The sequence below is a fragment of the Phoca vitulina genome, unplaced genomic scaffold (assembly GCF_004348235.1).
Source record: "Phoca vitulina isolate PV1807 unplaced genomic scaffold, GSC_HSeal_1.0 scaffold2, whole genome shotgun sequence".
Lineage (NCBI taxonomy): Eukaryota > Metazoa > Chordata > Mammalia > Carnivora > Phocidae > Phoca > Phoca vitulina.
The window spans coordinates 42,613,247-42,627,707 of record NW_022589705.1 but is presented as its reverse complement, the minus strand read 5'-3'; the positions used below and the strand labels follow the sequence as shown (position 1 = coordinate 42,627,707).

Here is a 14,461-nt window from a genome sequence, read left to right as displayed (position 1 = left end):
TCTCGCTTGCTCTCTCTCTCAAATAAATAAAATGAAATCTTAAAAATATAAAGACTGTTAAAATTTTAAGAGGAAAACAGCCAAGTGATTGTTCAGAAAAAGAAAAGAAAACAGAGCAAATACAAAAAGAAATCACTTCTGTGTCTAACATAATCTTCCATTTTCTTTTTGTGCAGCTTTCAAAATCAATGGCAACAATACAAAATCAGTCCTATTTCTGAATGGGTTAGTAGGCAATTTGTGAATACCCATTGGTAGGTGTGGGTAATCATCTGTAATTAGAATATATTAGACTGTACATCTTTTTAATTGCTATGTGTTTTCTGGCTTCCTGGTCAACAAAGAAGAAATATTGATCTAACACCTAAAGAACACAATACATTACCATTGCCAGGGCAACATCATTGGGAATAAATCCCAAGGCAGACCATCATAAGTATTTTGTGATTTCCATGATGGCTAAAGTAAAATTAAAAAGTGATTCTCTGAGGTGGGCTACGAAAAGTCTGCAAAATGCTATCAAATACCCCTTTCAGTGTGTGTTATTTTATTAATTATATGGTATATTTAATGGTTTTTCCTCTATGGGGGTTTCTTTTTTGTTGTGAGCTGCATTAAGAATAAAGATGGAAAAACTGGTTTAAGCAATATGGTCATAGTCACTGTTTTGTTTTGTTTTTAATTTAAAAACAATCACAAGTAAAAATACATCTTTTTAAACCTAGTGTTAAATATTGCAATATCTAACATTTATAGGGGCACTATTCATATTCTAATTTAAAGAAGGAGGAAATAAATGTACAGAGGAGCTAAATAACTTGCTCGAGGTCATTGTACTAGTAAGTAGCAGAGCTGTAATTTAAACCCAGGCAGTCTGTTCCCTGAACTACATTCTTAACCTCATGTTAAAACTGCCTCAGCTAGATAATGCAAGAAACAAACACATCTGTACACAAAGCAGATATAGGATCATTTCGCTGTTGTCACAAAAATTTGTTCTCTCTTTTTGAAGTGTTCAGAGTGATTTGCATGTCACATTAGATAAATTTCCATGATTATATGTCTATCAATCTCTCTCCTTAGCAAGAAACATATAAACACATACAGTTTGCATGCTTTAAAATTATATAAATGAGTATCTTTGATCATGATTTAATGATTGTAAATAATACTTATATAGCCATTTCCTTGGAGTTTTATTTCTTGATTAGATGCAATAAAAATCTTTGCAAATATTTTTGCTGAATAATTTCCACTATGATAATTTAGTGGGGCTGGGCTAGCAGTGAGAAGATAGAGTAATCTCCAATAGATTTACTCTAATTTTTTAAAAATTTGTATTATGTTTATGAGGACTTCTAAGGCATAAAGTACAGACTAGCTTAGGTCATATATATTATACATATTAAACAAATCTTCCCAAAATATCTACTAAATTTGAGGTAATAGTTTCCTCTTCTAAAACCCCTCTTAGAGTGCTTCTCAGTGGTAACCCTATTAGCACAATTTGATGGGAAAATTCTTCATTCTGCATAGCTCTGACATATATTGTAGGACATTTAGCATGTATGTCCCCTGGTCACTGCAAGCCAGAGGTAGCTAAAACTGCCCCCACATTTGCAAATGACCCTGGTGGAGAACGACTAAAGGAATTAGGGGAAAACCATTTCAATCACTTACCTATCCAGGCTTTTCTCCTTCCCCATACACAACAGACAAATTCAAACACTCCATAGGTGGCACTTAAAAAAATGGGGAAAGAGGTCAATTTGGTATACTTGAGAAAAAACAAAGGGAAGCAAATGATAGAACCTCCCAGACATGATGGATCTCCCTCATGAGAGATGCAGCTGGATAGAGAGCATATTAATGGCCATGTTTGGACTGTGACTTGATGGCTATAGCACCCTTTTTTTCCAGTAGTTTGTTCTTACAAGTGAATGTTATAGAAAGTGTATATAGTCATGGAGCAACATCCAAATAAGCAAACTGTACACGACAGCATCCCCACTCTTTGTCAAGACTTCAGGCTTATCATAGTCCACTTTGCATGTCTCCTTGCATCACATTGCTTTTGTACATCACAGTTAGTTCCTTGGTCACAGGCTATTTTCTTCTAGGGTTTGGGAGCTTAATTCTTATTAACTGATTTGCTTCATCATAATTAGAGCATAGTGAGTAGCACTTTGAGATATAAATATTTTCATTTGTATTCTGAGTATAAAATTACCTCTTTAAAACTAAAACATTAAAATATAGTCTGTAGCTCAATTTAAACTAAACTTAAGCATATTCAGTGTGATTCTCAATTTAACTTTCCTAACATGCAATCATCATGTACAGAGCACTTAATGCATTTATCATCTACATAGGTTATATTCATCATGGGCCAATATGTCAAATCTTCTTTTGTTATCTTGAACTGTTATTGGAATTTACTTAACTTTTCATAGATTCTAAGCTCACAGTAATCAGTAACTATGTTTTATTCTTCCTGTGTTACCCACAGACCCTGGTACAAGGCCAGGAGTTAGAATATTCCACATATAATTTTTATTTGAAATATTTGTATTTCCCTTCAGCTCTTAGACATGATATGCAAGAATTATCTTCTGTAAAATCTCTTCACTCTTTGCACTCATCTACAGCCAATTATTAAGACATCTATGCTCTATGTCAAAAAGATGTACAGCATTATGATTCACCAGCTAACTTCATTACTAGCTTTGGCATTGTCAGTATTTTTTTTTTTAGCAAACTGCTAACAGATGAAGTAATAAGAGTATTAGAAAATACATTGCCTGTAGGAGCTGTTGTTATTGAGGGCAAAAGGGAAAGGAGTTTATACATTTCTCAGAAATATTAATAATTAAAGATTCCCTTAAATTAGAGTCACCTTGTAGCTGAAGCCACAACTTAAAAAACATTTTTGCCATGGCTTCTATCTGAAGCTATATTGTGCAACTTAATTGTAAGTGCTATGCCAATTCAAGATGTTTAAAATATATTTATTGTGATGAGTTGACATATGGTCATTTTTCAATTATATTAATTTAGCTACACTACTGATAATGATAGTGTCAATAAAACTTTTTTGTTTGTCATATATAAATCACAACTAAATCTGAAACTGCTTATTTAAAAAAAACAGTATCATTAAAATGCAGAGGGGGTATTTTTTGGTAACATTGCCTTGTTATTTTAATTTTTTAAAGAATGGAATGAAAGTGATGTCCTGAATTTTGAATAAATAAACAGGAATTTATATTGCTGGCTGTTAGGGCTTACCTTAAGCAAAATTGTGAACATATGAGAAAGGTCAAAAGGCACCAGTTGCCATTATGAGAACATATGCATTGGTTCTCCAATACTTCTTTTAATAGTTTCTCTGCTTGGGATGGTCTCTGGTTCAAGTGTCACTTTCTCAACCAATTTGCCATGTCACAAGCTACCATGTCTGTGTCATAGTGCTGAGTCTTTATTAAGAAACTAAATAATACCCGTTAGCTAATTGTTTCACTACATAAATCCATTACACCATTCCAGGAAACATATTTACTCATAGAGAGAAGCTTAGTGGAAACCTAACCATTGCTCTCCCTTTCCTGGTAGATTTCAAGAACGACAAAGCAGCACACTCAATTTCCCTTCTAAAAGAGAGAGACCAGAAACAGGGTCCTTTTCACAGGGGGTCAGATTTTTTTGTCATCTGACTGGGTGACCGTTGTACAACTACTACACCCTAGCCAAGACAACAATTCCTAAACTGGCTTGGAATAAGAATGCTGCTTCATAGTGTTGTCTCTAGAGAGTGACCAACTGATACAGTTAGATCATATCACTTGGGGAATTTGACTACGGAGCATAGAGAGAAAGAGGGAACCATAGTGAGAGACAATGGAAAGAAAGAGTAGCCACAGAAGCAGGAATGAAGAAAGGGGGAAAGGGGATTACTGTTGCCAAGTCCCTAGAGTAGGGCTATTAGATGTTCTCTGTTGAAAGAAAAACAAGCTGACTAGGTCACTAAGGCTGATAATTGGTGCTCCAGAATACTGCTGCATCCTGAATGGCAAAGTGTACTGATCAAATTCTCCTGTTCTGACACTTTCTTGGGTTCCCTTCCTTCCATGTAGCTTTATAATAAAACCCCTTTGTATGAGTTAACTTCTGCATCACTATTCCATTGTAATCTGTAAAATCTCAACTAATAAAATTCTTCCAATTGCTTCTTCCACCATTCCATAGGTTTTATAGTATTATCTCTGCAAATGTATATAATTTTATACCAGAGCTCATGAGAGTCTAGCTGGATAACTGGTTGCCTCTACTCATTTTATCTTTAATTTATAGTTCCCAAATCCTGGTGCTTTGGACTGAAACTTGTGCTTGTTTGTTTTAACCTCATGTTAATTAACCTAGTGCACACTTATAGAAACATTGCTTCTATTAAATACTGCTTTTATCATCATTCTTGTTTCTGAATCTCCATTTGTAGCAAATTCTTGAGGAATATAGAATGTGATTTTTACTTCCTTCAGAAGGAGAAACTGTCATCCATATCACTTCAGCACTAAGCTTAAGTGGGTACTGTACTTTTTTTTTTTAAGATTTATTTATTTATTTTAGGGGGGAGGGGCAGAGGGAGAGGGAGACAGAATCCTCAAGCAGACTCCCCAACTCAGTGCAGTGCAGTGCAGGGCTCAATCCTAGAACACTGAGCACCTGAGCAGAAATCAAGGGTTGGTGGCTTAACCAACTGAGTCACCCAGGTACTCCGTGGGCACTGTACTTTCTGAGGGCCTTCTCTGATCTGAGGAGTATGCTCAGCCCCTCACCTGGAGTATGTGGAAGTATAGGAGACAGAACATACCCAGGAGCAGCTCTCAACCAATGATGAAGGAGAATTGGCAAATAGATACACCATCTTCCTGGCCTCTCATTCATGTGTGTGTGTGTGTGTGTATATATATATATATAGTCTCCCAGGTATTCCCAGTGGGACTGAGTCCTACTTGCTGAAAATGATATCTTGCTTACTAATATCCTATATTGATTTTCCTCTTGTTTCCTCATTACTGTACTGTTACTTTCTAGGATTACCTCAAATATTTGTCTCAGGGTCTGTTTCTAGGGAACCCAACTCATGATACTTTATTCCATTTCAGTGTCATTTTATAGTTGAAGCTTAGGCAAAGCTCCCATATATAAAATTCATGTCATTTCCCTTTTTTTAAGAGTTAAAAGTACATTTCCTTCAGATAGTCTAAAATGAAGAGATGTAGTTGGCAACTTATAGAATCTCTCTCACATATAAGCAAGCACCTTTCAACACCAATTTCATTAAAGTAGAAATACATGCAAACATACATCTTAACACTTGCTTTTATGTACTTTCTTCAAGTTAAATTAGAACATGTAATTTCTAATTTAGGTTATCATCTAGAGAAAGGACATCCTAGCAGGGTACCTGACTGCTATGCCCACTTCAATTGTCTCAGTAACTTTAAAAAAATATGTATAGTTCTAAAGTCCTAGAACTTGTTATTGAGGAAGTGTAAAATGCTATGTTTCTTTATCTTATATAAATATATATGTACAAAGAACTTATGAATCTGGAATAGGTTATAATAGTTTATAATGATGATCTCAAAATCATGTTGAAGTACATGGTAAGCTATTTAGTGAAAATAATTTATAATTATATATTTTATCAACTTTATTGAGAAATAAGTGTCATATAATAAGCTGCACTTATTTAAAATTATTCAATTTGATAAGTTTTGATGTAGTTATATAACAGTGAAACCATATCCACAAGTAAGAAAATGAACATATCTATCACTACCAAATTTCTTTCTGTCCATGAGTCATCTCTTTCCCACTCCTCCCCTCTTCAGGAAAATGCTCATCTGCTTTCTGACAATCTAGATTACTAATGGTTTTCCAGAACTTTTTATAAGTAAAATTGTACTCTTTATGTCAGTCTCCTTTTACTTGACATAAATAAATTGGGATTAATCCATGTTGTAGCATGTATAGATAATTACTATTTTTTGCTGAGTAGCACTACATTATATGAATATACCACAGTTTGTTCATCCATTCACTTGTTGGCATGTGGGTTGTTTCCAAACTTTTGGCTAATATAAATAAGCTGCTCTGATCAGTCATGATACAATACAATTTAAAATAATAAAATCACTTTTCCAAAGTGATTGTACCATTTTATATTCTCAACATTAATGTATGAGAATTTCAGTTCTTTTTTTCTTCCTTTTTTTATGTTTTTATTTTACATTTTACTTTAAATTTTTGTTTTAATTCCAGTTAGTTAATATACGTATTATATTAGTTTCATGGTTTCAGGTGTACAGTATAGTGATTCAACACTTCCATACAATACCTTGTGCTCATCACGAGTGTGTGTATTCCTTAATCCCCAACACCTATTTAAACAATCCCCCTATCCCCTCCCCTCTGGTAACCATCAGTTTGTTCTCGATAGTTAAGAATCTATTTCTTACTTTCTCTCTCTCTCTCTCTCTCTAATTTTTCCCCTTTGCTTTCTTAAATTCCACATATGAGTGAAAATATATGGTATTTGTCTTTCTCTGTCTGACTTACTTTGCTTAGCATGATACTCTCTAGCTCCATCCATGTCATTGTAAATGGCAAGATTTCATTCCTTTTATGGCTGAATAATATGTCATTGTGTGTGTGTGCATGTGTGTCCATATCTTCAGATATATATATATCACATCTTCTTTATCCATGCATCAATCCATGGACACTTGGACTGCTTCCTTATCTTGGCTATTGTAGATAATGCTGCTATAAACATAAAGATGCATATATCCATTTGAATTCATGTTTTTGTATTCTTTTGGTAAATACCCAGTACTGCAATTGCTGGATCATAAGGTAGTTCTATTTTTAACTTTTTGAGGAAACTCTATACTGTTTTTGAGAGTGGCTGCACCAGTTTGCATTCCCACAAAGAGTGCACAAGCATTCCTTTTTCTCCATATCCTCATCAACACCTGTTGTTTCCTGTGTTGTTGATTTTAGCCATTTTGACAGATACAAGGTGATATCTCATTATAGATTTGATTTGCATTTCCTTGATGATAAGTTATGGTGAGCGTCTTTTAATATGTCTATTGACCATCTGTATGTCTTCTTCAGAGAAATGTCTGTTCATGTCTTCTGTCCATTTTTAAATTGTATTATTTGGGGGGGGGTGTTGAGTTTCATAAGTTCTTTAAGTATTTTGGGTTCTAGCCCTTTATCAGATATGTCACTTGCAAATATCATGTCCCAGAGAATTTCAGTTCTATGTCTTTATCAACATGTGGTAAGCTCAATCTTATTTATTTGTTTGTTTATATTATATTCTTATAGGTATGTAATGTTGTCTCACTATGGTTATAATTTTCATTTAACAAATAACTAGTGATGTTGCCCATCTTTGAGTCCATTTGCTGTCTATATATCATTTATCTATCTATCATCTATGTAATTTATCTGTAGGTCTTTTTGGAAGTGTCTGTTCAATTTTTTTACTCGTTTAAAAAATTGGATTATTTCTTTCCTGATTATTGAGTTTTGAGGATTCTATAAATATTCTACATAAAAGCCATTTATCAATATTTTATTTTCAAATACTTTCTCTTAGTCTGTGGCTTCTCTTTTCATTCTCCTAATAGTTCCTTTAGAAGAACAGAAGTTTTTAATTCAATGGAGCCAAAGATTTTTTTCTTTTACAGATTACACTTTTTGCCATATTTTAAAATTCTTAGCTAACTCAACATCACCAATTTCTCATGTATTTACTCTATAATCGTCATAGTTTTCAATTTTAAATAGGTGCTATGATTCATTTTATATCATTGTGTATGGTATAATGTGTGTAACCTAAGTTTATTTTATTTTGCACATTCAGTTGTTCCAATACCATTTGTTGAAAAGACTATCATTTCTTCATTGAATTGCCTGTTTACCTTTGTCAAAAATCAGTTGTCTTTATATGTTAGACCTACGCCTGAACTATACAATTCTTTTGATATAATTGTGATATTATTAATGACAACACCACACAGTCTTGATTGCAAAATCTTTATAAAGAACCTTGAAATAGGTAGTCTTTGTTTTGCTTTTCCAAAATTGTTCTTTGTATTTCCATATGATTTTCAGAAACAGTTTTTAATTTCTAAAAAAGAAAGCCTGCCTGATTTTAGGTTGGGATTACATTAATTCCATAGATCAATTTGGAAATAATTTTCATCTTGGGATATTGAGTCTTCTAACCTACAACCAAGGTATATCTCTCCATTCATTAGGTCATATTTAAGTTTTCTCAGCAATATCTTGTAGTTTTTCTATACAGATCTATCACATTTTTGTCAGGTTTCTCTGTAGGTATTTCAAATTTCTGGTGCTATTTTAAATGGTATTGTTTTTAAATTTTATTTTCTGATTTATTTTCTGATGGTGTTAGTATAAAATATAATTAATTTTTGGTGTCAAGTCTTCTATCTTGGGACCCTGTTAAACTCAGTTGTAGTAGTTTATCAGATTTTCTATAGATCACATTGTCTGCAGATAAAGAATTTCACTTCTTTCATTCCAATCTGGGTGCGTGGATTCATTTTTTTTTTCCTACCTTATTGCTTTGGCTTGGAACTCCAATACAACATTGAATAGAAGTGGTAAGAATGGACATTATTGTCTTGTTACTGATTTTAGATGGAACACATTTATTCATTCACCATTAAGTAAGATGTTACCTGTAGGGTTTTCTTTTCTTTCTTTCTTTTTTTTTTTTCAAAGATTTTATTTATTTGACAGAGACATAGCGAGAGAGGGAACACAAGCAGGGGGAGTGGAAGAGGGAGAAGCAGGTTTCCCGCCGAGCAGGGAGCCCAATGCAGGGCTTGATCCCAGGATCCCGAGATCATGACCTGAGCCGAAGGCAGATGCTTAACTGACTGAGCCACCCAGGCGCCCCAGTTGTAGGGTTTTCATAGGTACTTTTTATCAAGTTGAAGAAGTTTCTCTATAGTTTTTGTGTAATGTATGACTGCTTTTGGCATCTGGATAATGCCAGCTTCATAAAAATAGTTCAAAAGTATTATTTCCTTTTCATTTTTGGTAAGAGTTTATGTGGAATTGGTATTATTTTTTTTCTTAAATGTTTAGTAAAATTCACCAGTGAACCCATTTTGGTTTGACTTGCTTTTGTTGTTAGCAGGTTTTTGACTAAAAATTCCATTAATTCCATTTCTTTAATAGATGTAGAGATATTCAGTATGTTTCCTTCTGAATGAGCTTTTGTCTTTTGAGATAGAATTTGTCATTTCATCTAAATTGTCAGACTTATTAGCATATGGTTCTTCATAATACATTCTTATCATTTTAATATCTGTAGAATGTCTAGTGAAATCTTCCTTTTATCATGATCAATTTGGCTTGCTGTTTACTAATTTAATGATATTCTCAAGGACACAGGGTTTAGGGTTTCATTGATTTTCTTGTTTGTTTCCTATTCATCTATTTCATTTATTTCTGCTGTGATCTTTATAAGTTTCTTAATTCTGTATACTTTGGTATATCTTTAATAGTTTCTATGATTCTCCTTTAGGTTTTGAACAGATGGAATATAACTGTTATAATTCTTATAATGTTTGCTAGCTCTAGCACATGTGTTAGTTCTGGGTTGGCTTTTTCCTACTTTTTGCATGCTTGATAATTGTGAATATTCCCTCCTGAATGTTGAATATTTTTGTATTTCTATAAATGCTTTTAAGCTTTCTACTGGGACTCAGTTAAATAAGTTGAAAATTGTTTTGTCCTTTAAATTTTGCTTCTAAGATTTATTACAAAGATCCAGAGTAGTGCTCAGTCTAAGGCTAATTACTCACCATTACTGAGTTGGCTCTCTGGTATACTCTACTGAATGCCCCATGAATTGTAAAGTTTTCTCTCCAGTACTATAGAATCACATAGCGCTCACAACATTCATGTACCATCTCTCAAGGATCACTAGCCTTCATTTTCTGGTATTTGGTGTCTTAATAAATATCTCATATATTCTGTCTGATAGTGGTTTGTTTCAGTGAGTAGAGTAAATCTGGTTTTTGTCATTCCATCTTGACCAGAAATGGAAATCTGTGGCATAATATTTTAAATGTTCATTTACTCAGAAAATATGAAATATTGAATATTACATTAACATTTTAAAACTTAAATGCAGGTATTCTTTTAATATAATTTGTTCTGAAAAGTTTTAAATGAAGTTAAATTTTGCCTGTAGTTAAGATGTTATTTGTTTAAGTCAGATGTCATTGTGGGGTGCCTGGGTGGCTCAGTCGGTTAAGTGTCTACCTTGGGCTCAGGTTGTGATCCTGGGTTCCTGGAATTGAGCCCCACATTGGGCTCCCTGCTTAGTGGGGAGTCTGCTTCTTCCTCTCCCTTTGTCCCTCCCCTGCTTGTGTGCTCTGTCTCTCTCTCTCTCTCTCAAATAAATAAAATATTTTAAAAAATTTAAAAACAGATGTCATTGTGAAAAGTTTCTTTGATAGTTGTTATTTTTCTTTTATTTCTTACTTTCTTTGTGGGTTGGAGTTTCAGAGACATAACCTATGATTAAGGAAATATAGGAAATAAATTTTCTGGGATTGTGAATCATTTTTTCCTAACACCAATATAATCCTATAATAGAAATAACATTAACTATGTGTTATATTTGTATTAAAGTATTCATTGAATGACCTAAGAAAAAAGGAGATAGAAATTCTCATTTAATAGTTTTAACAGTTCATTTGCATTTAACCCAAATCTTTGTAAAACTTGTTTTTTGTAGGAGTAAAGACTTTTTTTTTTCCTGATTATTAGCTTTTTAATACATGCAGAGGAATGTTACCAGTAAGAGCTTCCTTTCAACTTCTTGTGCTGGAGGTATAGTATGAATACTTTATTACTTGTCAACAGATTGGCTTGTAGACATTCCTGTGTTTCCTGTTTAAAACATTATGTCTTCCAGAAATATATTTGCCAGCTAGAGGCAGTTTGACATGTGCACATCTCTTGCTGCCTACAGTAATAAGCAACACCAAATATAGACAGGTAAAATGTGACATCACAAGAGCAGAATATGAGAATAAGCATTCTAAGGCAAATATCACATTCATTTCTCTCATTTCCAGTAACAAATAATGTCAACAAGAAGCTCAATAATTTAGCTTAAATTGGAAAACACCAAGTGAATAAATACCTTAAAAAATAGTCTTATTTGGGGAAACAATATTGCCTGTAACTGAAACACTGAAGGTATGTGTCAGATTTTGACAGCATATTTTCCAGTATACCTCTTCAAACATAAAATCTAATTATGTTCACCCTTTCCCATGCCATTTAATTCCTCTCCTTGATATATCCTGTTTCCCCAAACACTATAATGAAAACTAGAGTTCATGGCAAAACTCAAGCTTCTCTGAGCTCTCTTACCTCTCATTAGTTGAATCCAGCTTTGTCAAATTTTATTCCTTCAGCCCTATTCTGTAGCTCAAGTGAAATTCAGACATCTATTGATATAAAAAATGTAAAGGAAATGGCAGTGTAATTTCTTCCCAAAGGAAATACAGTGCAGTTTAATAATACATTGGGAACATGTGGTTAGGTCAGTCTGTTATTTATCCTGTTGACTAGGCTATTTTATTTAGAAGTCAGCAGAAATAAAACTAATAGTGTTATATATAGAATAATTCACTTACCATTTATTAGCTTCTGTGTAAAAAGAAAACCAAACTGAAGAAAATTATTTAGCATTTTCCCCATTTGATTTTCATTTGCTTGAAATTTACCTGATAGAGGGTAGAAATAAAATGGAAAATATTTTGGAAAGTACTGAAGTCAGCTTCCATATGGAATAATGGAATATGATTTCTAATAATTAAACTTCTTAAAAAATGGAATGGGCTAACTAGTGAATCAGTGAAAAAACTGCGAAAAGAAATTTTTGAAGTGCTTGTCATATATACTGTAGAAGGAAGGACATTGGTCTTTGGAACTCTCTACCCTCTCATAAAACTTTTTCTTCTGGAACCCATCATCACATTCTTTTATTAATATTATATGGATGTATTTCTTAATTTCTTTACCAAGATGTAACTAGAGAGTTGGTTACATGTTTATTCATTTTTTTCATCATAGAGCTTTGCTCATATCGGACTCTCAATAAAAATATATTTAATTTAATAATAGTAATATTAGTGTATACCATTTATCAGATAATATGTTGTACATTTAGCATCGATTATTTCATTGAATATTTATGAAAAGCCTATGAGGCAAGTGCTATTCTCCTTAATTTTCATTAAAGCTAAGAGTTTAAGTGAATGCATATATGAATTAATATATAAATCAATTAGAAAATAAACATATGTATAAATGAATGTATAAATGGGAAGTTGGACTAGATAATATATTAAGTATATTCCATGTGTGAACATAAGAACTTAATATTCTATGTCTATGAATATAAGAGCTATATATTAAAGTTTAATAAAATGATTATATATATTATTACTACCACCCCTTTAATTTCTCCTTTGGGAATTATTTGCATTGCTTCTCACAGTTATCATGCATCAATAATTTCATATTTTTACTATGAAAACAAAGGAGAGTAGAAAGTGCAAAGATAAAGTATGTAGAAATTAATAAAACATTTCATATTCACATTTACCAACAGACTTTTTGGCTTTACTCCCAATTAAATTCCTTTCAGCAAACATTTAATGGGCCTCTGCAAGGTACTGAATAATACAATGAAACATTCTTATTACTTAGAGATGTAGGTTGTAGACTCATTGAAATGGTCTCTCTTGAAGTTATATGTGACATCAAATAGCCCTGCTGATTTGTTTTTTATTGGATTACTAGTTGCTTGGTATTATTAAACAGCAAGAAAATGATTCTCTGCTGAAGACCAGTATGATACCCTCTGACATAATGGAAAATAATGTAACTCTATAGTAATGTTGATCTACCCCTAAGGAGACTTCAGATATTTTTATTTTTCCTGGGTTATTAAGCATGTGATATTATAGTTTTACACTTGGAGGATAAGTTACATATGATTTTTGAAGGTTGTATTTTTCATCTTCAAGTATTCTTATTTCTTTTTTTCTATTTCAGGAGGAACTGGATTATTTGAAGTCAAGAAAATATTTATAAGCATCAGTTACAATTCAATGAAAGCAGGAGTAGGGAAGAAATTGAAATTTGTCAGAAAATGGACTTATTAAGCAAATACCTTAATGTAATATCAATAAGATCATTAATGTTGGTTCTGACTATCTGTCAAAACAGTTACAATCTGAAATAAATCTACAAAGTGAGACTTCTGCCACCTTATAACAAACATTTGTTTCAAATCCCAGTGATATTTGGGAATATCATAGCTTTAGATAGTGTGAATTCACAATTCTATCCCTTATTTTCTCTGTGGACTTAGTTTACTATTTCTTAAACTCATTGAATCTCTTTTGTTTTTGTTTTTGTTTTTTGTTAATCTCTAAATTGGCAAATATTTTGCACCTAATGAGGCTGGCTTAAGAATCAGTAAAGTAAAAGCTTGCTTATCACAGTGCTAAATAAGTAGCTGATATTCATGAATGGTGTAAGTTTATACTTTTATTTGTCCATTATTCAAATCTTATAGCATTTTCTAATTCAACCTTTCATGAATCATTTTTTTTAGTGAACCAGTCCACAATGATAATACTGTCTTCTTATCACTTTTATAATTTAAAATCTGTGTCAAATGTATTTAATTATTATTCTCAGTTTTCTCATGAATTATTTATAACTCTTTCATGTACATTGAACTTTGGGTATAGAAGAGAGTGCATAATTTTTGTACACAAATATTTGACCAAGAGTTATTGAGTATGTGATCTCTGATAAGTGATTTAACCTCAGTATACTCATCAGTGAAGTAGGGTTATAATACTGCTCCATTGGGTTTTTGTGGTAATATTAAATGTGATAACATTAAATGTGGAAATATTAAATGTGATTAACAGTAGTGAATCCTCAATAAAGTGCCTGACTTAGTGTAAGTACTCAGTATTTGTTAGTTTCTTCTCCTTCCCCCCCTCACTTAACCAGCATTTTGCTCCTTGGAGACAATAACCAGGTCTTATTTACCATGGTACAATTTTTTTTTAAATTTTATTATGTTATGTTAATCACCACACATTACATCATTAGTTTTTGATGTAGTGTTCCATGATTCATTGTTTGCGTATAACACCCAGTGTTCCATTCAATACGTGCCCTCTTTGATACCCATCACCAGGCTAACCCATCCCCCCACCCCCATCCCCTCTAGAACCCTCAGTTTGTTTCCCAGAGTCCGTAGTCTTTCATGGTTCATCTCCCGTTCCAATTTCCCCCC

The 14,461-nt window shown here is 32.8% G+C and overlaps 1 long non-coding RNA gene across 1 annotated transcript in view; it reads left to right on the top strand.

Moving 5' to 3' along the window:
* Positions 1–14,129, top strand: part of LOC116645688 — a 68,120-nt gene extending 53,991 nt beyond the window's left edge. Inside the window, exons 2-3 of the long non-coding RNA XR_004301995.1 lie at positions 10,894–10,956; positions 13,198–14,129. This is a non-coding gene — a long non-coding RNA (uncharacterized LOC116645688). The remainder of the gene's footprint in view (positions 1–10,893; positions 10,957–13,197) is intronic.
* The last annotated feature ends 332 nt before the right edge of the window (positions 14,130–14,461 follow it).